Source organism: Dermacentor silvarum, chromosome 11, assembly GCF_013339745.2.
Source record: "Dermacentor silvarum isolate Dsil-2018 chromosome 11, BIME_Dsil_1.4, whole genome shotgun sequence".
NCBI lineage: Eukaryota > Metazoa > Arthropoda > Arachnida > Ixodida > Ixodidae > Dermacentor > Dermacentor silvarum.
Genome location: NC_051164.1, coordinates 71,075,806 through 71,100,085, shown reverse-complemented (window position 1 = coordinate 71,100,085; position 24,280 = coordinate 71,075,806). Strand labels below are relative to the sequence as shown.

Here is a 24,280-nt window from a genome sequence, read left to right as displayed (position 1 = left end):
GGCTTCCCTCAGTCTGTCTTAATTTCTGTGATTGAGTCCCTGCTGCAAAAGTTGAAAGCTTCCACTACCAATGTGAAAGCGCACTCGAAGGAAAGGGAGTGGGTTAAGCCAGAGGTAGTCCCATATGTTCACTGTTTGAGCCATAACCTCAAGAAGGTGGCTACCAGAGATGGCATTCCCGTTGTTTTTTTCAGCTCCCAACAAGTTGGTTCAATTGTGCCCTCGTATGACACACGATGGGCCGAAGGGCTGCCAGAAGCAGCACACCAACCCTGTCAGGCGCTGTATTGAAGGGGTGGTCTATGAGATACCCCTAGACTGTGGTAGGTCCCACATTGGACTAACGGGACGTTGCATTAATGACAGACTGAGGGAGCATGCTAATAGTATTGGCAAGTGTGACAATGCGCAACTTCCTGCGCACTGTAAGCCCTGTCCTTGTGAGCCACGCTTTAAGGAAGTATCGATTCTGGGCAAAAGTGGCGACAAGACTTCCAGGGAGTTGTTGGAAGCTTTCTTTATTAAAAATGAAAGGGTCTGATGCTGTTAGCGACACATCTATCACATTGTAATCTGCAGAAATGTGCTTTCCTGAAAAAAAAATGTTATTATGACTATGTAGTTCTATGTCATACCTCGTCTCTCTGGGCCCGCGCGGAAGTTAACCTTTCCTTCTGTATGTTCTGACGCTGTCAATAAACAGTTGGTAGTTTGGCGCTTCACTGTCTCCTCTCTTCTGTCTCTTTTTCGCAAAATGTATTTTGCGCCACAGTCAAGTATACCTAGGAAATTTCAACACCAACTTGCCCAAGAAGACGTTCTTTTGGTAAAGATTAGGTTTGCAGCTGCTTCGAAAGGGGTCAACGTCATTCAAAACCCTCGTGTGAAGTGCAAACCGTAAAACGTATGTCAATGACGTCTGCGAATAATGCGAAGCACGCTCCTTCTCCTGTGTGTGTTTCCCGGTAAAGATTACGGTCGCGTAAGCTACTTCGAGTAGAACAGTACTCAACAGCATAGAAATCACGCAGTGACGTCACCACGGGCTAGCAACTCATTCAGTTCATTCCAGGCTACCATGGACAGACCACGGAAAGCAAAGACGCCAGAAGAACAGCGTGAATTTAATGTCGTTGTGAAGTAATAAAGGGTGTGGTTAAGCACATTTCAATTTCACTCTTTGTCGAGCCACGTGTGTTAATTCAAGTGACGTCACAATGGGTAATCATTGTAGGTGTCGTTTACAGCTTCGCTGCCCAACCACCTTCACAGCGTGGATTCGAGCCGCAGTTTTTTTTCCAGGGCTTTATTTCTCTGCGGATCGCCCTGCCGGATAACACGCAACACGTAGAGCTGCTGCGGTCGCCGTCCGCGTTTCCCCGCGGTCGCGCAGAATGCGCGTGGTGTCCGTGACTGCAGAGGATGCCTCTGGTGGCGGCTGGCAGGTTTCAACCAGAGAACTGGACGCTCGTCGAGTAGCGTCGGAAGTTGCTGCCTGTTCTCGCCTCGCAACGTTTGAGTACATAACTTCCTGTTGTAGATTTCTGTTTACTTGTGTTTAGCAATTGCATCACGTGCAACAAACACATGCTTATGTAACACTCGTAACACTCGGTGTAACTAACACAGGGTTGGTGTTCGACCATCGTCACGGAGTGGAAAGGGTGTTTATTATTGCGATAGCAATTATATGGACACTCAAAAGCAGATTTCTGCCGTCGGCGTCGCTGTCGCCGTCGCCGTCGCCGTCGCCGTCGCCGTGAGGTTCCGTATGACGTCAATGGAGATGAAATCGTGGCCGCGCGCCGCCGAACGCTGTATGTGCGAGTGAAAGGGCGCGAGGGACGCGCTCTTTCACGGGGAGTGAACGCACGGCGGAGAACAAACGCGCGTTCTGCGCCGTGCTTCCTTAAGGGCTGCAGAAGTAGGCGTATCTTTCCTCCTTTACAATCACCATATATGTAGAGCAAACGCGCCTTCTTCCGATGCGCGAGAGGCCGTGGGGGAGGGGGGGAAGGGGGAGGGAAGGGAGGCGACGTTTAGCTGCGGCACCAAGTGCCTATTTATATCAGAGGCTCCGGCAACAGTCACCAACGCCGCACGCATTTTGAGCGAACGCGGGCAAAATGCCGACGGCGTCGACAACAGTTCGGCGCGTTGCCGGTGCTGCTGCATGTCCAAGTTTATACAGCTGATAAAGCTAATATCATTACTCCGTATATCTCTCTACAAATTTGCTATCGCAATTGATGCTTCACCTTTCAGGTGAAACTGCGACAACTTTTTTTTTAAATAAGGAAGTCAATAGGCTGCTTTTGCGCAGAAATGTTATAAAAACGAGAATCTTCAATCGAAGCATTGCTTGAAACATCGCACTCATTTTCTTATGCTTATATAAGTAACACAAGCTATCTGTGAAATGGTTCATCACCGCATCTTGCGAAATATATTTGAGTCGAAATTGCGATAAGCAGTATAGAAAAGTACACGCCGACCCAGATCTACAACGGAGGTTTCTCAGAACATTATTCTGAATTAGTTCTTTGACACATCGCTGCTTTTATTGACAATAGTCCACAAAAAATGCTCGTCATAATATTGGTAGAAATAGTTCTTTGACACATCGCCGCTTTTATTGCGATAGCAATTATATGGACACTCAAAAGCAGATTTCTGCCGTCGGCGTCGCCGTCGCCGTCGCCGTCGCCGTGAGGTTCCGTATGACGTCATTTGGAGATGAAATCGTCGCAGCGCGCCGAACGCTGTATGTGCGAGTGAAAGGGCGCGAGGGGCGCGTCTTTCACGGGGAGTGAACGCACGGCGGAGAACAAACGCGCGTTCTGCGCCGTGCTCGCTTAAGGGCTGCAGAAGTAGGCGTCTCTTTTCTCCTTTACAATCACCATATATGTAGAGCAAACGCGCCTTCTTCGGACGCGCGAGAGGCCGTGGGGGAGGGGGAGGGAAGGGAGGCGACGTTTAGCTGCGGCAGCAAGTGCCTATTTATATCAGAGGCTCCAGCAACAGTCACCAACGCCGCACGCATTTTGAGCTAACGCGGGCAAAACGCCGATGGCGTCGACAACAGTTCTGCGTGTTGTTGCTACCAAAGCCGCTCACCTTACTTCGTATGACATTGCTGTGTTGCTATCGCATTCATTGCTTCGCCCTTAGGGCGAAACTGTGACATTTTTTTTTACAATAGTCCACAAAAAATGCTCGTCATAATATTGGTAGACAATCATGTGAAAAAAAAAAAAAACATGGTTCGGGCGAAAAATTGTCGCAGTTTCACCTGAAAGGTGAAGCATCAATTGCGATAGCAAATTTGTAGAGAGCTATACGGAGTAATGATGGTAGCTTTATCAGCTGTATAAATTTGGACATGCAGCAGCACCGGCAAGACGCAGAACTGTTGTCGACGCCGTCGGCGTTTTGCTCGCGTTCGCACAAAATGCGTGCGGTGTTGGTGACTGTTGCCGGAGCTTCTGATATAAATAGGCACTTGGTGCCGCAGATACACGTCGCCTCCCTTCCCCCCCCCCCCCCCCCCCCCCCAAGGTCTTTCGTGCGGCGGAAGAAGGCGTGTTTGCTCTACATATATGGTAATTGTAAAGGAGGAAAGAGACGCCTACTTCTGCAGCTCCTTACGGGAGCACGGGGCATAACGCGCGTTCGTTTTCCGCCGTGGGTTCACTCCCCGTGAAAGCGCGCGTTCCTCGCGCCCTTTCACTCGCACATACAGCGTTCGGCGGCGCGCGGCGACGATTTCATCTCCATTGACGTCATACAGAACCTCACGGCGACGGCGACGCCGACGGCAGAAATCTGCTTTTGAGTGTCCATATAATTGCTATCGCAATAAAATTATTCATTTACAGCCACGTTAGCCCGACCATAAGCAGTGAAATCTGTTATGTCCATGTTATTAATACCCCATGTCCTATCAGAACTCTATCACAGATTTGGGACTGCAAACACCGCAGAAAATGAAGACAGACAAAAAAAAAATGTGGTTGATCCCTCTTATATAGGAATCGGTATAGAACACGAAAGTGAAACGTGTCTTCACAGAAGTAGTGTAATGTTTATTGCACATTGATATATAATGTCTATTGGTGTTTTGTGGCTAAAGCGCCCTTAGGCGTTGATGCACCCACGCTGACGCCTGGTGGCACGTCTCTTCCATCACGACTACCAACGTCGATGACCATGAGCAACCGTCGTGCATATGGAAGCTGCACTACGCTGCACACGCTAGCACAACGCGAAAGACGAAGCACGTAACTGACACACTAATACAACGCGCAAGACAAAGCACGTAACTGAATCGTCACCGAGTCAAATCAGCGCGTACAGCGCGTCGTAATTGCAGCCTCCGCGATCAACTTCAGAAACATTTTCAGAGCTAATTGCGGAGGCCACGCTCCGCTGTGCTGAGTACGGTGAACGCCACCTAGGTGGCGTTGGTAGTGCTTCTTGATGCCAGCGTCCCTTCGAATGCTGTCATCGAGGCGTCGTAGTGCTGAGTAAAATCCCTAAAAAAAACTAAAGTAGCGCCATTCGTGTCGCCCATGCAGGCTCCTCCTCTCCCGCGTGTCTTGCAGATTGTAAATGGAGCCAGTTGAGGGGTGGCATGGCTGTTGGCCGAAAAGATGGGCTTGTTCAAATCTTTCCGCTAAACGGACTAGAGCGCTGCGGTCTAAAGCGATTCATTGGAAGAGTGTTCGAGAGATAAATACGGCAAGTATCATGCTTTGTAGACCAGTGAAATAATAAAAACGCTTGCACTGCAAAAAACATCACCTCAAGCAAGCAATACTCGATGCGAGAGCCGACCGTTTGCTTGCGGACGCGCTCGGCGCTGACGCTCTCGATGGCAGCGCCACTATCGCCGTGTAAACTCGGCGGCGCTAAGAATCTGCAAGCATGACGCACTAGCTTTTCTGAAGGTAGTGAAGGCGCCATTTTGTCTGTCCACTGCGTTGTTTATTTTGGCACGCGATGCCAACCCGAAGAGCCGCGAAACGAGCGCGCGTTCCACAGACGACACCGGCGTACCGTTCGCCGAGCGGCTGCCCGAGCGCGGCCGCGCGCCGCTTTCGCTTTCGCGTCCGTAGTTTCCTCCTGGACGCTGTAGGGGCGCTGCTGCAGCTACTGAGAGAGGAGGCAGAGGCGAAGGGGTGCGGTTGGCGCTACTTTATTTTTTTAGGGACTTTAGTGCTGAGACCACCGAAGCGTTCACTGTCGGTGCGCGTTAGTGTCATAATGCAGTACTTCTCTTTTCTGCTCGTAGGCGGCGGCACCGCCCCGAGCAAGAGCGCGGGTACACGGAGGAGTGTTAGATATATAAGGCGCGTCTGTGTAGCTCTCTGCAAATGCGTTTGTGGCGCAATGGGTTAAACGCTCGGCTATCTATCGTCGCAGACCGAGAGGTCGCGGACCGAGAGGTCGTGGGTTCGATTTCCAAATTTTGCATGTTTGCGGAACTTTTTCTTCTGGTTTCTTTCTTTGTATTATGTTCGTGTACATTGTAACAACGTCATTCCGTATTTCCGTATGACGTATTTCCGTGACGGAAATACGTCAGTGAAGTCTTGGTGGACCCCGGCATAAAACACTTTCGTGTTAAAAGAAAACACAACACAAGGCACTGTGTAGTGAGTGTTCGTTATGCCCGTCTGCGTTTTCTGCAGTTTGCCATCATAAGGCATGTTGAATAGACTAGTCCTGTGCCACATAGTTCAGGAATGATTGATCGACTTAATAATTCCAGTGATTTCAGGTAATGTATAGATGAAGTACGGGCTCATATGCAAGTGTGTGGGATAATAAGGCGTCTCAATTAAACGTCATACGTCATCGTTTTCTCACGTTTTATAAATATTATATGAAACGGTCCCAAAGTCTTCCCGGACCTTGGTAAAACGAAAAGTGAGAGGAATCCTATATTGATAGTATATGAGAGTCATGTTGCGGTTCTCGCACTGCGGTAGTTCACCTATGTGGGTTGTTAAGGAGTTGGAAGAATATTTACTAAATGATTGTTTTCCTGGCCTTTGACCAAGAGCGCCAACTGTTTGATCTTCATCCTGGGAGAACTTTAAGCTGTAGAGACGTCGATAATGTTGGGGGTGATGCACAATGAAAGTTTAAACTCCGTGTGTTAAACGGTCTCCACATGACGGAGATATCAACTACGAGCTTCGTGCGTATGACATCATACAGGGACGAAAGTCCATTCGCTGCTCATTCATTCAAACAGCCAGTACAATAGTCGGATGAACCCCAGTGTTAGCACACGAATTTAGCTTGCCCACTATGGGAGCCCAGGCGTTCGACTGTCGCCGCACGGTAACACTACTAAGAAAACTATTCAAGAAAATAAAATAAAACAATACCCTTAATTCTACGGTTGACAGGCATTTTTTTGCCATTCTGTCGATCACCGACGTTATTTTAACTGGCCTGTACGAGCTCGTCTATCCTTATCAGTTTTGCCCTTATAGATAAGGTTCATCCTGCTTTCACCACCCAAACGGAGCTTTCTTCATTTTAATCACTGGCTCCATGGAATTAGTAAGCAGTGCGTAGTTCTTTGGACCCAGCGGTTTGATTAGCTGTAGAGTGATTTCGTCAGGTCCTGCGGCCGTTGTATTAGGGACATTTTATTAGGCATTTTTCAATTAAAAACTCTGTACTCTAAGTTTTTATTTCTCAGGCTTCTCTGTTTTGCTGCATCAGCTTGAGTCTGAACTACGCTCTCAATCTTGCCGAAATTATTCCTAATAAGATCTCTGATGTACCGCAGCGCGTCGTCTACTTCGAAGATACCTTATAGCGGTTTGCAGAAATTGAGTGGGAGTTCCAAGTGCTCTGACATGGTCCCAGAATATTTTTCGTGTGCCTTTATTATTATTTTTTTGCAAATGTCAAGCACCCAACCTTCGCTTGTACGTTTAATGTTTTGTTGCAGTAGTTCGCTGGCCATCCTTTTCTTTTCCCGGTACTGGTTACATTTAAGCAGTATCCCTTCTTTATGTAATAGCAGCTTTTTGGCTTCTCGATGATCCCTAGACGCCTACCTACGTTTTTTTTATAGCTTGTTTGATTTCCTTTGTCTACCACTTGCGCAGTTTTCTCTTCCTATTCTAACGGTATTTTAGACGTGTTCGTCTTAGCTCTTGCTGCATGTGACGTCTACGAGTTCCATGTAATCAAAGAATGACTTTAGGAAAGGTCCCAATTTTCTTCTCTACGCTTTCTGCTGGTTCTGATATTCCATTTTCATTTAGTTTCAAGCATTCTGCTGATGTGGCTTCCTGACTTGCTTCGGTGTCCCTACCAAAGTTTAAGGTTGTGCGTTCATGGTCGCTACCCAGGCTATCTGCTCCGTGTTCATCTATCGTCATTTGATCTAGTCATCCCGATCTCGGGATGCCACCGTGGTGGTAGGATGGCAAAACTCTACTGCAAAGGTCGTAATTTCTGGCTGTGCTTCCATAAGATTGTATTCTACAAATGTGCTCGAACGAAAACCAGACAACAGCGATCAACGGTCAAACTTGGACGTAAATGAACGCGTTTATGTATATAGTGCACTACTGAGAGAGTAGAGCAGTTTCGAAACAGATCGGACAAAAAAGTTTAATTATAAACTTCAGAACGAATCAACGCTCTCACCAATAAGTTTTTGTTTCGTTCACGTAGGCGGAGTTTGTTATAAAGGGTTCCTCTTCCGTCAGGGCATATCACAGTGTGTTGGAAGACACCACTCACGTTGTAAGCTAGCATTGTATCACTGTGCTTTACCAGACCAAGAGCCTTGTTTTCGAGCAGTCCAACACCAACATTATTTTGCTTCGGCTTGTCTCCTCTTGGTCTTTCGACTTCGTAACTGAACTTTCCATTGAAGGTAACTTCAACAGTAAAATTGCATTTCTGAAATACAAGAACAAAAAGGAAACAAAAAGACCGGAATTGCTTTATTACTATAAAAATTATAGTGATTAAGTATTAGTAGTATATTAAGTAAGACAAATCTTGGCTAACGTGAATGATTTTACAGCACTCAGAAATGTATGTCAGTGAAGGCGTCCTTTGTCCATGATAGTTGTAGTCTTTATATGCTGCAATTTTTTTCTTTTTATTGTTGCTCACCTGTTGCTCAGACTTCGTAAAACCGAAAACACACAGATGCAATAATTACAAGAAAAGTCACGTTTGCCAAATAATAACAATTTAAGATAATGAAGCAAATAATGCTCAACTATGGCGAACACATAGTTAATTTCGGTTGTTAATACTGAGTGGTGCATCTCAGTGAATGCGGAATCTTGATCTTTACCCACCACACGTATCTAGAATATAGCAGTCATACTTCTCTCGTGTTTTGCCATATGAGAGAAATAAAGCTTTGTTGGCTTTAGATCTCATGGTTACTACCGGTTGACGTGCCTAAGATGTCATATGAGTGCAGTTCGTGGTTCACCCCGCGACATTGCGTAATTTAATGGCAGTCGGGAATACGAAAATTAAGGATTTTGCCTACGACGTTCTTCTTTGTTCAATGTGGCAAATTTCACGATTGGACAACAGTACAAAAAGTGCCAGAGGCTTCTCCAGGGCTCAGAACAGCAGCTATTAGAAGCATATACAAAAAAAACACTGCTTCGGTTCCACATAAAATTGCAGTCGCTGCTTTAGGTCTACGAATGTCTTAGAGTGGAAAGCAAGTAAATTACTCCGCACTTGCCAGGCGAAAAGTTTCTCAGAAACTGTTCCGGCCTCAGTTAGGTTAGTTTAAACAGGGTCCAGCTGGAGAGGATCGAGGCAGTATATGAGTTCAACGACTCCGGTTCGCTTATATGAAAAATACAAAGCTGCTTACAGAAATAATTTAAGCAAAAATAGCGAAGGCACTTTTACGCGCAAATCTACTAGAGCATAAAAAAGCATGAAAGCGTGAAGCCATCATGGCTAAAAGCGTCCGTAATGTTTCCAACACATGTCTCTATGATGAAGTCTTTCAATGCAATGAAATAGGTGAAACACGGACCATGTTCTCGTCCACCGCTCCACACGCACACGGCAGCCGGATTATCATGACCCACAATCCGCATATGACAGCCTCACTGAAATTCTGCACCTGATAATCGATTCCCACCGCGCATGAACCTGAAATGTGTTGTGCGCGTTCACTTCACTAAGCAAAGCCAAATTGTAGTCCGCAGAAAAACAGAGCCTTCCGCTGGTCGCATTTGATGCCGCCATTGTGCGAAAATGAAGAGTCTCACACTGTCCCGAACAAACGAGAACTATGAGAGCAGCACCTGAGGTCCCCCACGTGCGCGTGCAAGAATCGCATGCGTGCGCCCATGGCGGCAGCGGACGCATCATGCACGGCTCGTTTTGCGCATGCGCACTATGCAGAACGTAGCTTTGTTATGTACGCAACGCCATTGTATGCGCAACGTAACCTGTAGTAAAACTGTTGCACGAGCAGTATATAAATATTGATGCAAGAAATATTCAATACATTCTACTGCCGGTAACCCATGGGCTAACCAAATTAAACTCGGTTTGGCAAACTCGGTAAGGTGAAAGAAATAGATGAAAAAGAAGGGATTGGTGCGCAGAACACAAAGCGCATACATTATCTATAATAGGGGCTACACGCAACGTTCGGAAAGTATATCACGTAGGATCGTATATGTCAGCGAATGGCTCAGCGCGGACACAATTTTCTGCAAGGTGACCTTATATGAGCACTGAACTAGAATAGTTTGTTCTTAGAGTTCACAACTTCGGAGTCCTCCAAGCAATTTTACATCACTTCTCCACCCTATATCGTGGGCCCAGATAAAGAATGTGTGTTAATAAAGTGTTGTAACAGCCGCACATTATCTTTGCGACAAGCAGGCAGGCAAACAAGCAGAGGGCAGTATAAATTAGCGAACAAATGTGAATCTCTGATTGTTTAGTTGACAATAAAAGGAAGAAGGGGAGCTGGGCAAGTCATGCAATTGTATATCAGGAGACAAGGCGTTCTACTACTCTCTTAGGTCACGTTCATGTCCACTGAAATTGTCGTGTAACAGACAATTAAAACAAGCAATGTCGGTGGCATGTATTTACTTCGCTTTGTTTCTTGCCTTTGCCACGACAACCACCGCTGCCGCCACCAATACCGTTGTAACCATAAACAATAGAAATGCAGGAGCTTGCGGCTGACTCGTTTTCGAGGTTCAGTGGGGCTTACTTAAATGCGCCCACTCACTAGGACTACAAAAAAAAAAAGTCGCAGTTTCACCCGAATGGCGAAGCATCAATTGCGATAGCAAATTAGTAGAGATCCAGGGAAAACACGGGGAATGCGGGAGATGGCGATTCAAGACGATGAGTAACACGAGAACAAGGTGGGAGCAGGAGCCAGGAAAACACGGGGAATGCGGGAGATGGCGATTCAAGACGATGAGTAACACGAGAACAAGGTGGGAGCAGGAGCCAACGTTTCGACAAGTGGACTTGTCGTCTTCAAGGCGACATATGCTCTCCTCGGCACAGTTTATATAGGTAGGGTTCTTCTAAAGGGGAGAGAAGGTAAGGCGGGTGGGTGAGGTAACGAGTGAGAGTGTGCTAGTGGCGAGGGTGTAGAATTGAAAAGAAATATAATGCACTACTGATAGTCGATGGAGGAGTTTGAGGCGTTTTGCCCGCGTTCGCACCGAACGCCCCCGGCGTGGTTAACTGTTGCCGGTGCCTCTGGTGGCGGCTCGGTGGTTTTCGACGAGATCAGAACGGGACACTCGTCGAGCAGCGTCGGAAGTCTTACCTACCTTCTCGCCTCGCAACTTTTTTATATAAATACGCATTTGGTGCCGCAGCTAAACGTCGCCTCCCCTCCCTCCCGTCCCCCCACGGCCTTTCGCGCCACGGAAGTAGTCGCGTTTGCTCTCCGCCGTGCGTTCGCTCCCCGTGAAAGCGTGGGTCCCTCGCGCGCTTTCAATCGCACATACAGCATACGGCGCGCGGCGACGCCGATGGCAGAAATCCGCTTAGAGTATCGATATAATTGCTATCGCAATAAAAAGGCAGCACAACAAAGCAGCTATTTAACATGACTTGTGTTAACTCAAGTAATTCTTCCACGCGGCGAGACTGTATTGAAATTAGTTTATATTAATTTGCAATGGGATTCTTAGTTGTAACAGACGTTCTGCTGAAGAAGGCTCGGAGGCCAGGCTCGTTAGTATAATAAAAACTGGTAACTTGTATGTATCTGACGAGACACTAACAGCAGTTTCGATATTATAGTGAATAAACTAAAGAAACAAACATAAAAAAGAGAAAAAAAAACTGCTATTGACTGTGTGAGTTGCCTGGTGGCTTAGCAGGCAATACACTGGCCTTTGTACCAGCAGAAAATGGATAAAATCCATGCCATACTACCTGAACAATTAATTTGTTTCTTGCTTCTAAAAGCAGGTCGTGAAAAAATGCTGCGTCATATTCCATCAGTCGTGTGCCACAGCAATAAAGAGAAATCGTCGAAGACTAAGCTAGAGCAGTAAAATAAGTAATGTCGTTAGAACGTTGACAGCGGAGGGTGAGGTTCACGTTGCAGTCATTGCCATAAAGTGAGACTTCCGGTGCCTAAAAAGTTGTGAAATCATTTGTAACCGACTGAGTTAGTGCCGTGCTGTCGTTCTCTTTTACTTTAATCAAAATACTTTCTTGCATATAAAAAGCAAATGTTGAATATTTAACTGACACAGTGCTGATTTTTTAACGCCTGGTAGGCACCATCAGATGGCCTAAATAAACTATGCACATGCACCATGTGTGCGTGCTCCAACTCAATTTGTTGCAGATGCCGCTGAACCTCATATGAAATAACATGTCTTCTCGCACAAGAAGATGAAGAATTTTTCATTACATGATGTGTAGGTGCCTGTGCTTTTGCACGTATAATATGTATTTGTGTTATGATATCGTAATAGAGCTTATGATATGCATACCTTTTCGGAAAAATTTTTCGTGTACGGAAGTGGCGTCGTCAGATTCTCTGGATCCCAAAGGACGTAGGAAGCGTCGCTCAGGTTAAATGTGAAAGTGTGGTTCTTTTGACCCTTATATAAGACTGTAAAGTTCACGAAGATTTCAAACGGAGTCCATATTTTATGATATATATACCACAAAAAGTAATCACTGCACAGCGTATAATTTAACCTTGGCGGTTGTTGACATCCATCATCGTAAACAGGATTTTTTGCAGTCACTGTAACTGGGGTTCTGAAAAACAGAATTGTATGAAATTAGAAGCACTGTGTGCCATATTTGACCTACCGTACTTAAGCGACACTTTTCGGGTTTCAGGCAAGTCAGAATGAGGGCATCTAAGCGGAGGAGGCAAACCTGCCGCTTCTATTCTAATACAGTATTTGACGTGCGGAGATGTTACTGGTGCGGAAAAAAGCCTGTGTAGCGGGAACTTGAATTCGAAGACGCCATCCTGAGGAGTAAAGGCGGTATTCACTCAATCGAAACACAGGGGCGTGTATAGACCGGACTCCCGATGAACGACGGCAGGAACAGACACGAGAATGCAATCCTCGCCGGGAGCTAGTGCGCACTGCGCGCGGCCTCCCCATTGCTGACGGGAGAAGTATAAGTCATTCGCTTATATACGCGCGCGAGCATGACGGTGCCGCCGCCCTGTGCGAGTGGCAGGAAACTAGGAACGCAAGCGGTTGGAACGCCGACAGAGAGCGGTGCGAAAGTAGACATGGTCGACGCGGGTCGGCCTTTCGGGCTAAGATGGTGGGCCCGGTGGGCTTCCGGATTCTGAACGACGACATCAACAACGACCAGGCCATTCAGAGGGGTACACCATTACTAACATCCCCTGGCAGCGGTTGAATGCAGTCCGGACTTTCGTCTTCCCGGGGTTGAACTTCATGATGAGGTGCGGCACCCTGGGAAAGGACGACTGGCAGCGTCTGGATGATGCTCTGCGACCTCTGCTAAAGAGGACGCTTTACCTACCCAGCAGTGCGTCGAATGACTACCACTACGGGAGCCCGCACTCGGGAACAGCAGCCATGCCACTCGCTGCTGAACTCAGCGATCTATGCCGCATAGACAACGCATTCAAGCTGCTGACGTCCGGGACTTGGAACTTCGCGATATGGCGTCGCAGGGCCTGTTCGAGGTGGTCTCCAAGCGTCTTCGCCGGCCGGCGGAACAAGGAGACGTCGAGGACTACCTCAGCGGGTCCACGGAGGGCGACTTTCGGGCGCCGGCATCGCAACTTTGTTCCACCTGGACAGAAGCATGCAAGGTGTTCCGCCGCCTGGATGTCCTGTGGCAACTGGACCCTGAGGGCGTCCGGGTAACCTGCGGTGACAAAACACTCACCTCATCCCACCGCAGGAAGGTTATCCGAACGCTTCGCGCCATACAATCGGCTGCCAGGGTCACAGTTCTACACAGTAAGCCCAACCAAGGCAAGGTGCTGCAGTGCGTGGCCGCCGACCCAGCCAGTTCCCAGTTCATGCCCTCCGGGTTCTTTAATCGGTTTGCGGACTGGCGCTTCATACACAAGGCCAGGCTGAAACTTCTACCTCTTAACGGAGCCTGCCCGTGGATGACCGGTCGTGATCAGCGGTGCAAAGTTTATGGGTACTTGAGGGAAACCTTACCCCACGTACTCTGCCACTGCATGTCGAAGAGCCCGATGTACACGGCCCGCCACAAACAACATCGTGGCTCGTCTACGCACTGCGTGCCGGAACCGGTTCTCCATCATCCACGAAAATCGACCGGTCGGCAACACCAGCCTTCGTCCTGATCTCGTCGTGGCCCGCGGCGAGGAGGCGTTCGTCCTGGACGTCTGTCGTCCCTTCGACAGCAGACCCGATGCCTTCTCCGCAGCCCGCGCTGACAAAGTTACCAAGTACGAACCCGTGCGCCTCCACCTTGCACAGCGGTACCAGCGTGTGACCGTAGATGCCGTCATCGTTGGTGCTGTGGGTTCGTGGGATCCAAAGAACGACGCCATCATGCGACGGATTTGTTCACGATCCTACCTTAATCTTTTCAAGAAGCTAGTGGTGAGTGAGGTGATCACCGCATTCCGGGAGATTTACCACCATCACGTCACTCACCGTTAGTTGATGCATCAGCTGTTGACTCAACCTTCATCATTGGTCAATGACGTCAGCCTGTTAGGTCCTGATCTTTTTTACCTTTTCTTGTATTTTGACCCTTTCCTTCCTCCCTTCCTGCCCTTTGTATTTTCCTTACCCTTCGTATTTGTCTTTAACACGAGCATAAAAACCTCGGTTGGTACCCTTGTACCTGAGACCTTTTTGGGTCCCAGGTGTGACAAGGGTGGTTCAAGGGCGCGTTACATGCAGGTCCCGCAGCCCACCACCCGGAGTCCACACGGGTTTGTGCTATTACGATTGAACGCTTTCTGCAAAATCACCCCGATCGGCCCACATTTTTGCACAGACACACGAAAAATGCACAAAAGCCTAACCATAAACAGTTTCGCTGTAAATGGTTCACGCCAAGATGATGCCGGAACTGCTAACAGAAAAAGTTGCTACGAAAAGAATGCCGTATTTAATGTACAACTTCAAACGATAGCAATGAATCCTTGCAAAGAGTCGTCACCAGCAACGAAACTTGGATTTACGGATACGATACTGTGTTGAAGTCGCGAGTAACGAATGGGATAATGAAGATGAGCCAAGGCCAGAAGCAGATCACGGAAGAACTAAGCAAACATAGAAGTGATGTTGATTATGTTTTTTGGCTGCCATGGAATTGTGCACCACTAAGTTGTACCTGAGGCTCAAACTGCCGGTGCACATTTCTAAGTGGAGGTCCTAAAACGTCTGAGAGAGCGTATGCGCCGCGTGCGACCAAATTTTTCTAAGGAGGGGCATTGCATTACGCACCCCAATATTGCCCCTGGGTACTCAGTAGTTACAGTGTGTGAGGTTTTGCCACGCAATTCAATCACTGTGCTTGAACACAGTCGTCGCCCTCTGCGACTTTTTTTGCTGCCCAAATGCGAACTGGTGTTCCGGAGGGGACAAGTAGATGTGACGGCAATACAAAGGAAATGACTTCACTGCAACAGGACTTCAAAGTATGCTTCCATAAATGGAAGAGGTGAAACCAGTGTTTGCGTCATTTGGGGAGTATTTTGAAGGAGACCACATGGGTATACCTGAAGGTTTGTGAAAATAATTTTTTAAATGGACCGCATGAAATTTTGGGAGAGACGTCGCATATGCTTCACCAGTTCTAACCTCAGTGAGGCCAATGATATCCCAGGAAATGCTTTGATAATACCTCAAAATGCCCTGCTAGGCTAGCTTCAATACAGAGGTTTGACGTGATAAGCTTGAGTATCCTGTGGCGACCTTTCCAGATCCATAATTCACAATTATTAACATCCTCTGCAACGCTATGCCCGGGATATATCTGCTAAAATGGCGTATAACATTTGCGGCACAGAATTTGGGGTAAAGCCCAAACCTTCGAAGTTATCTTTTGCACAGAAGACAAACGAAAGCATGGTGTTTCATATTTTTACGGAACCAGGTCAGCGCATTTTTTCGCGGACTTTTTTTTTTTGCTGTGCTCGTGACATACATCATATAAAGGAAACGTGACGTCACTGTCACCTACCAAAGTTCGATATTTGATATCAAACAATAATCGCTGCCTTGTCCACTTCAACGCAGGAAGCCTCCGGTGTAATCACGATAATATCAGTAGCTTTCTTAGTTCCATTTCTATCCCACCTTCTTCTATAGGCATCACGGAAAGGCGGCTTTGTGATGATGTGAAGAAAACTGAAGACGACGAAGAGGTTTAGAAGGCAGGAGACGAGGGCTCGCGCTAGCGCCATCTTTGACCGGTTGGTTGAATAAACTACAACCGGCAGACGCGAAGTCACTTCGTTCCTTACATTATGGTGCCGTGAAACCCGGGAGAAGATTGACGTCCTGCAGCGACGATGGACCGACTGCGACGCAGCAGAGGCGTACTTCGAGCCGCGGCTACAAGGCTCATCTCGTCCGCTACCGAAGCGCTGAAAGCCGAGCATCCTTTGCCATCCGACCTGCAAGTTATTTTGGATGACCTGCAGGACAAGGCCTCGGCGCTGGCAGTGCTCAACGAGACGATTGCCGACCTCATAGACGACGGTGACGAGTATGAGGCGGAAGCCAATGTCGCTCTGGAGTACCACGACAAGATCCACAACACCATGAGCCGGGTCCGCTTCATCCTGAATTCTGCTGCAAGAGCTGGAGATAGCGCCACACAGGGCGTTCTGAGCGAAACCGCCACCCAAGGCGTCTCCACTCAGGGAAGTTCCCGAGCACCGCTACACCGAGTTGCCCTACCGAAACTATACAGGTACCCGTTTTCTCCGGTGAACTTCGCGAGCGGCAGGGCTTCTAGGAACATTTCGAGGCCACGATCCATAACAACCGCGAGGTGTCCGACATCGAGAAATTTTCTCGATGTCGGAAGCTATCACTACGAAGGTACGCGTAGTGCTTGACGCCTCTTCCCATGAATGTGGCGAGTCATCGCTCAACGATATCTTGGACAAAAGGGTGAAACTTGGTACCGAGCTCTTGCAACTGCTTGTACAGTTCAGGATAAACCCAATTATCCCGACAGCGGACATCCGGAAGGCTTTCCTTAAAATTTCAATTCGACCTGAAGACTGCGACGCTCTCCGCTTTCTATGGGTCGACCGACTGCCAAGTGACGAGGGGAAAATGCCTTCCATTGTCGAATGGCGAATGACTCGTGTGCCCTTCGGAGCGTCGTCTAGCCCTTTCCTTCTATCGGCCACTTTGCAGCATCACTTCGAAATGTGGAAAAGGACTCAGCCAATAATAGTTACACGTCTAAAGACATCATTCTATGTGGACGACCTCGTCATAGGAGCTAGCGCCATCTTTGACCGGAATAAACCACAACCGGCGGACGCGCAGTCGCTTCGTTCCTTACAGATGACACTAATATGTTTGGATTTCCGTCTTATCATTCAAAAAAAAATAATAGGGTTTTACGTGCCAAAACCACGATCTGATTATGAGGCACGCCGTAGTGAGGAACTGCGGAAATTTGGACAACCTTGGGTTCTTTCATCATCATCAGCCTATCTTTTATGTCCACTGCAGGACGAAGGCCTCTCCCTGCGATCTCCAATTACCCCTGTCTTGCGCTAGCGTATTCCAACTTGCGCCTGCGAATTTCCTAACCTCATCATCCCACCTGACTTTCTGCCGTCCTCGACTGCGCTTCCCTTCTCTTGGTATCCATTCTGTAACCCTAATGGTCCACCGGTTATCCATCCTACGCATTACATGGCCTGCCCAGCTCCATTTCTTCCGCTTAATGTCAACTAGAATATCGTCTACCCCCGTTTGTTCTCTGATCCACACCGCTCTCTTCTTGTCTCTTAACGTTACTCCTAAGATTTTTCGTTCCATTGCTCTTTGTGCGGTCCTTAACTTGTTCTCGAGCTTCTTTGTTAACCTCCAAGTTTCTGCCCCGTATGTTAGCACCGGTAGAATGCAATGATTGTACACTTTTCTTTTCAACGACAGTGGTAAGCTCCCAGTCAGGATTTGGCAATGCCTGCCGTATGCACTCCAACCTAATTTTATTCTTCTGTAAATTTCTTTCTCATGATCAGGGTCCCCTGTGAGTAATTGACCTAGATAAACATATTCCTTTACAGATTCTAGAGGCTGACTGGCGATCCTGAATTCTTGTTCGCTTGCCAGGCTGTTGAACATTATCTTTGTCTTCTGCATATTCATCTTCAACCCAATTCTTGCACTTTCTCGATGAAAGTCCTCCATCATTTGTTGTAATTCCTCTCCATTGTTGCTCAATAGGACAATGTCATCTGCAAACCGAAGGTTGCTGAGATATTCGCCATCGATCCTCACTCCTAATTCTTCCCAGTCTAAGAGCTTGAATACTTCTTCTAAGCATGCAGTGAATAGCATTGGAGAGATTGTGTCTCCTTGCCTGACCCCTTTCTTGATAGGTATCTTTCTACTTTTCTTGTGGAGAACCAAGGTAGCTGTGGAATCCTTGTAGATATTTGCCAAGATATTCACGTATGCCTCCTCCACTCCTTGATTACGCAATGCCTCTATGACTGCTGATATCTCTACTGAATCGAATGCCTTTTCATAATCTATGAAAGCCATATAGAGAGGTTGATTGTACTCCGCAGATTTCTCGATTACCTGATTGATGGCATGGATATGGTCCATCGTAGAATATCCCTTTCTGAAGCCAGCCTGTTCTCTTGGTTGACTGAAGTCAAGTGTTGTCCTGATTCTGTTGGAAATTATCTTGGTGAATATTTTATACAATACTGAAAGCAAGCTAATGGGTCTGTAATTCTTCAATTCTTTAACGTCTCCCTTCTTATGGATAAGTATAATGTTGGCGTTCTTCCAGCTCTCTGGTACACTTGAAGTTGTGAGGCATTTCGTATAAAGGGCCGCAAGCTTTTCAAGCATGATATCTCCTCCATCTTTGATTAAATCTACTGTTATTCCATCTTCTCCAGGCGCTTTTCCCCTGGTCATGTCTTTCAAGGCCCTTCTAACTTCATCGCTAGTTATAGAAGGAGCTTCTGTATCCGGTTCATCACTATTTCGAATGGAAGAAGCTTGGCTTTTTGGCTACTGTACAGGTCAGTATAGAATTCTTCTGCTGCTTTTACTATGTCATCGAAATTGCTGATGATATTACCATGCTTATCTTTCAGTGCATACATCTTGCCTCGTCCTATGCCTAGTTTTCTTCTTACTGATTTCATGCTGCGTCCATATTTTACGGCTTCCTCAATTTTTCCCACGTTATAATTTCGAATATCCCTTACTTTCTTCTTGTTGATCAGTTTTGACAGTTCAGCGAATTCTATCTGATCTCTTGAGTTGGACACTTTCATGTTTTGTCGTTTCTTTATTAGGTCCTTTGTTTCTTGGGAGAGCTTCCCTACAGGTTTCTTTGGTGCCTTACCTCCCACTTCAATTGCTGCTTCTGAGATCAGCCTAGTTACGGTTTCGTTCACTATCTCTATGTTATCTTCATCTTCCTGTTCTAAAGCTGCATATTTGTTTGCGAGCACCAGCCTGAATTGGTCTGCTTTTACCCTTACTGCCTCTAGGTTGGCCTGTTTCCTCTTGACTAATTTCAATCTCTCTCTCTTCAAATTGAGAGAAATCCTAGACCTCACTAACCTATGGTCACTGCACTTAACCTTACCTAACACTTCTACATCCTGCACTATGCTTGGATCGGCAGAGAGTATGAAATCTATTTCATTCGTTGTTTCTCCATTAGGGCTTTTCCAGGTCCACTTCCTGTTGCTTCGCTTCCTGAAGAAGGTATTCATTATTCGGAGCCTATTCCTTTCCGCGAATTCTACTAACATCTCTCCTCTTGCATTCCTAGAATCGATGCCGTAGTTGCCAATGGCTTGCTCACCAACCTGCTTTTTCCCCACTTTTGCATTGAAGTCGCCCATGACTAAAGTATACTGAGTTTGCACCTTTCTCATTGCTAGTTCAACATCTTCATAAAACTGTTCAATTTCTTCATCATCGTGACTAGAGGTTGGTGCATAGGCTTGTACTACCTTCATTTTGTACCTCCTATTCAGCTTTATTACGACGACTGCTACCCTTTCATTAATGCTGTAGAATTCATCAATGTTGCCCGCTACGTTGTTATGCACTAGAAATCCTACCCCGGATTCTTTCTTATCTGGAAGACCTCTGTAGCAGAGGACGTGGCCGTTAGTCAGTACTGTGTAAGCCTCACCAGTTCTTCTAACCTCACTAAGGCCAATAATATCCCAGGAAATGCCTGATAATTCTTCAAATAGTCCTGCTAAGCTAGCCTCACTCGAGAGGGTGCGCGTGTTGAACGTTGCCAGGTTCAGTTTCCATGGGGGTTCTTTAACGTGACCTAAATCTAAGTACACGGGTGTTTTCGCATTTCGCCCCCATCGAAATGCGGCCGCCGTGGCCAGGATTCGATCCCGCGACCTCGTGCTCAGCAGCCCAACACCATAGCCACTGAGCAACCACGGCGGGATCTTATCATTCAGAAACCTGCTCCCGCTCAAATGATTATCGCGGAGGATCAGCTATATTTATTTCATATAAGATCACTTACACTAGAAGGAGCGACATTTCTATACCTATTGCGCAGTGTGAATCGGTATGAGTTGAACTAGATCATTCGTTTTTGTCCACTGGCTCAAAAAAATTTGTTCTGGGGTGCATATACAGCTCGCCATCATCATGCTTATCTGAATTTATGAATCATCTCGATAACATTCTCAACATTTTAACTTCAGAAAATAAGCATGTTCTCATAGTGGGTGATATTAACATCAATTTGTTAGATATCGACACTAAGCTGTGTGTAGCCTACACTGACTGCTTTTGTGGATTTGGGTATGAGCAACTCATAACATCACCAACAAGATGTACTAACCGTGGAACAGAAACTCTTCTAGATCACGCGTTAACATAACTTCTACATCTGTTTCAGGCGTCATTAAAACGGACATTAGCGATCATTATACTATTCTTGTGATTTTTAATTCGTTGAATAGCTCAGAGAGTTCACGGTAGTGAGCCTAAGTATTCAATAAGAATAAATTTACAGAAGATGTAAATAATATTGACTGGTCGGAAATTGATCAAATGCAGGACCCTGAGAGCGCACTTCTAAGGTTCTGCGACTTCTTTCGGGAAGCCGTGTCTCGGAGAGAGAGAGAGAAACAACTTTATTTAAATTAAGCCGTGTCTCGGAACACTATTTATTGCAAGTGTAAACGGTGGTTCAATTCACCTCGATGTCCATGGGTAACCAAGGGGCTTCTTGAAAGTATGCGTAAATAAGAAAACTTATAAAAAAATAGCCACAACAACGAAACAGCCATTCAATCTAACTTTGGCGTTCAGGTACCAAAAATACTGCAGTATTTTAAATTATTTACTGAAGAAAGCTAAGAGAAGTTATTATGAAAAGGAATTTGTAAGGTGCCATAATATTTATAAAAAAATTAGAGTTGCTCAACGCATTCTTAAACCAAATAACGTGCCAGACTCCAATCTCTAAAATTAATTATAATGATACCACACACGAAGACGAACTTCAAGTTGCAAATCTTCTAGGGACTTCTTTTTCGAAATTTAAAACGAGCATCACGTATGTGCTGAATGTAGCATGGATCGAGTTAATTTTCTGTTTTTTTTCCCTGTAACACCATGCAGAAGAAGTTTTCACCGCGATTATGTACCTTAATTAAGGATACCTCGCCCGTATTAGATGGCATTCATGCACGCCACTGAAAAATGGTAGGTCATTTATTCTCTCAAACGTTGGCCAACATAATTAACAGTATCTTTCAAACTGGAATTTTTCCGTGCACCCTTAAGCACACGAAAGTCATACCCATTTTTAAGAAATGATAGGTCTAATATTTCTAATTATCTACCTATTTCTCTCTGATCCTCTGTTAGCAAAATAATTGAGAAGCTATTTGTTAGTCGCTTGAAGTATTATTTGAAAATTTCAAATCTCTCTAATAACTCCTAATTTGGTTTTAGTTGAAGTAGTTCAACCGTCTGGTGGTAATCTCATTAACAGACTACAATAAGAATTCTACTGACAAATGACTTATCGTTGGTTCTGTATTTTTAGATTTCTCGAAAGCTTTCGACACAATCACGATATGTTACTCAAAAATTGGAAGCCTACTGAGTAACAGGTCCAGCGTTAATCTTTTTAGGAAACTACTCGTGTAAAAGAAAACTAAAAGTTTATTTATCGGGCAAGTATTCAGACACCAAAACAATTAATCAGAGGGTGACGCAGGGCTCCATTTTTGGATCATTATTATTCATTCTATACATAAATGACCTTCCACAGCACGCGTCACCCTCACAATGCATGTTATATGCTGATGGCACAACTATCTCAGACTCACATATATCTTTGATATTGTTTACTTATCAATTAAACAGCACATTAGCTAACATTGCTACTTGGTGTCACAGTCATCACTTGATTTTAAATCCAGCCAAAACTAAATTCGTGGTTTTTCGCTCCCCTCAAAGAAGACTACCCTTTTCACCTCAGGTTTCCCTTGACTCGCACTTTATTTCGACTAGCGACTGTGTTTCAGTTCTAGGTATCTACCTCGATCAACAACGAAAATTTCGCAAACATATTTCACAAGTTAAGAAGTTCGTTCGGTATAAGAGGACTCAAAAAAGCTAGATCTTGTCTGTCTACTAGAGGTCTCCTTTCGCTATATTATGCATTCGATCATAGTAATATTAATTCGGCATCAGTGGCACTTATAATCTGTTCAGTGCATACAAAGCCAAGGTCTGCGCATTATATGTAACCTTAGGGGAGATAATGTTAATATCATACGCATGGAGAATAAACTGCTTACTACTGATTTATTCGCACTCAACTTAATTACTATGCTTTTCAGGTTGATTAACAAAGATCTCACACATAATTTTATTTCCTTGGATTCCTTGAAGAACATTAACTCTACTCGTTTCGCTCAGAAAAATATTTCTTGCTGCCTAAAGCGCTTACTAATCACGGTAAAATGGCAGCATCGTTCTGCGCTATTAAAATGTAGAATTCTCTTCCCTACCGCATTAAGACATCATCTATTACTGTATTAAAAAAATAAACGCTTAAAAACTATCTGCTAAATAAATAATTCTGTTATGAATTCTTTATTGTATTTACTCTGTTCTTTTGTTGCGTTTTTCTTTTCTTTCTAATTTACCTTTGTATTTATTTTACATGATAATGATGCCCTGTTACTGTTCATGTTAACTTTCCTTGTATATTTTCAGTGTTAGTGTGAATTTGTATTTCTCTATCAAATATTTATCCCATTACAATACAGATTTATGCATATATAAACTTTGGTGACTAATGTCTTTATGAATGTAATATTTTTGCAACGCATGTACACGTTTCGTCTGTTGGTTTGCTTAATTCTATATTTCTCAGCTAATTTCGTAATTTGTATCTAGTAATCATGTACAGAGGGTCGGTCCAGGTACGGTCTTATGACCTTGGGACCCTATTCTGCATATCCTTCTTGTTGTAATCGTACTTTGAAAAATTAAATAAATGTTTGATTTGATTTGTAGCACGACCTATATAGAATGAAATAACAGCTGTCTTGGCTTGCATTCTTTCTTGAGTGCTGACAGAAATTCAGGTGCTCCTTTTACCGAATGTGAAGAATCCTGGTCGTTAGGTACTTTCGGGATTTAAGTGTTTTGACTATTGACTGATAATCTGTACGCAACGCATGCAATCTTTGAGCAAAATAGGTCACGAAGTCAAAGAAAATTATCGGCTGAGAGGCAGGCGGTGCATGTTTTAACCGAGGAATTGCAGCAATACATGGGCAGATGCGGGCGGCACACTGGAAGGAACTTCACTTCATGTCAGCTATGGCTTTGTACAGACATTTCTCGTCGGTTGTGAAACAGAGGTGATAGTTACTAAAGGGAAAATTGTTAGATTAGATTCTGGGGTATTACGTGCGAAAACCTCGAACTGATCATGAGACACGCCGTAGCGGGAAACTCTGGATTATTTTTGACCACCTGGGGTTATTTAACGCGCATCCAATTAACGGTACGCGGGTGTTTTTGCATTTTGCCACGATTAAAATGTGGCCGCTGCTGCCGGGATTAGATCCCGCGACCTCGTGTTTAGCAGCGAAACGCCATAGCCACTATGCCACCACGGCGGGTACTATTCCCACGTTAACAACATACTCTATATTTATTGATTTAGTCACGTTTATTCACGTGGCCTCACATGCTCCAGCATCGGAGCACTGTGTGAGGGGGGGGGGGGGGATTACATAGATAGGGGTAATGTCAGGAGCATGAGTAACCCGCCGGGGTGGCTCAGGGGCTATGGTGTAGGGCTGCTGAGCACGAGGTCACGGGATCGAATCCCGGCCACGATGATGGCTTAATGCGAAAATACCCGTAGTAGTTAGATTTAGGTGCACGTTAAAGAACCCCAGGTGGTCCAAACTTCCGGAGTCCCCCACTACGGTGTGCCTCATAATCAGACCGTGGTTTTGGCACGTAAAACCCCATAATTTAAAAAGCATCAGTAACATGACTATGCTATATAC

General features: G+C 45.6%; 1 protein-coding gene across 4 annotated transcripts in view; it reads right to left on the bottom strand.

Moving 5' to 3' along the window:
• Positions 1-24,280, bottom strand: part of LOC125941628 (uncharacterized) — a 141,206-nt gene that overhangs the window by 88,608 nt on the left and 28,318 nt on the right. The window contains exons 5-6 of one of the 4 annotated variants that reach the window (XR_007464498.1): positions 12,018-12,291; positions 7,663-7,938 (exon numbers count right to left, since the gene is read on the bottom strand). The exons of the other annotated variants lie outside the window; for them this stretch is intronic. The gene's annotated coding sequence lies outside the window, so the exon portion shown is untranslated. Of the gene's footprint in view, positions 1-7,662; positions 7,939-12,017; positions 12,292-24,280 lie in introns of those variants that run through there. 4 annotated transcript variants of the gene reach the window in all.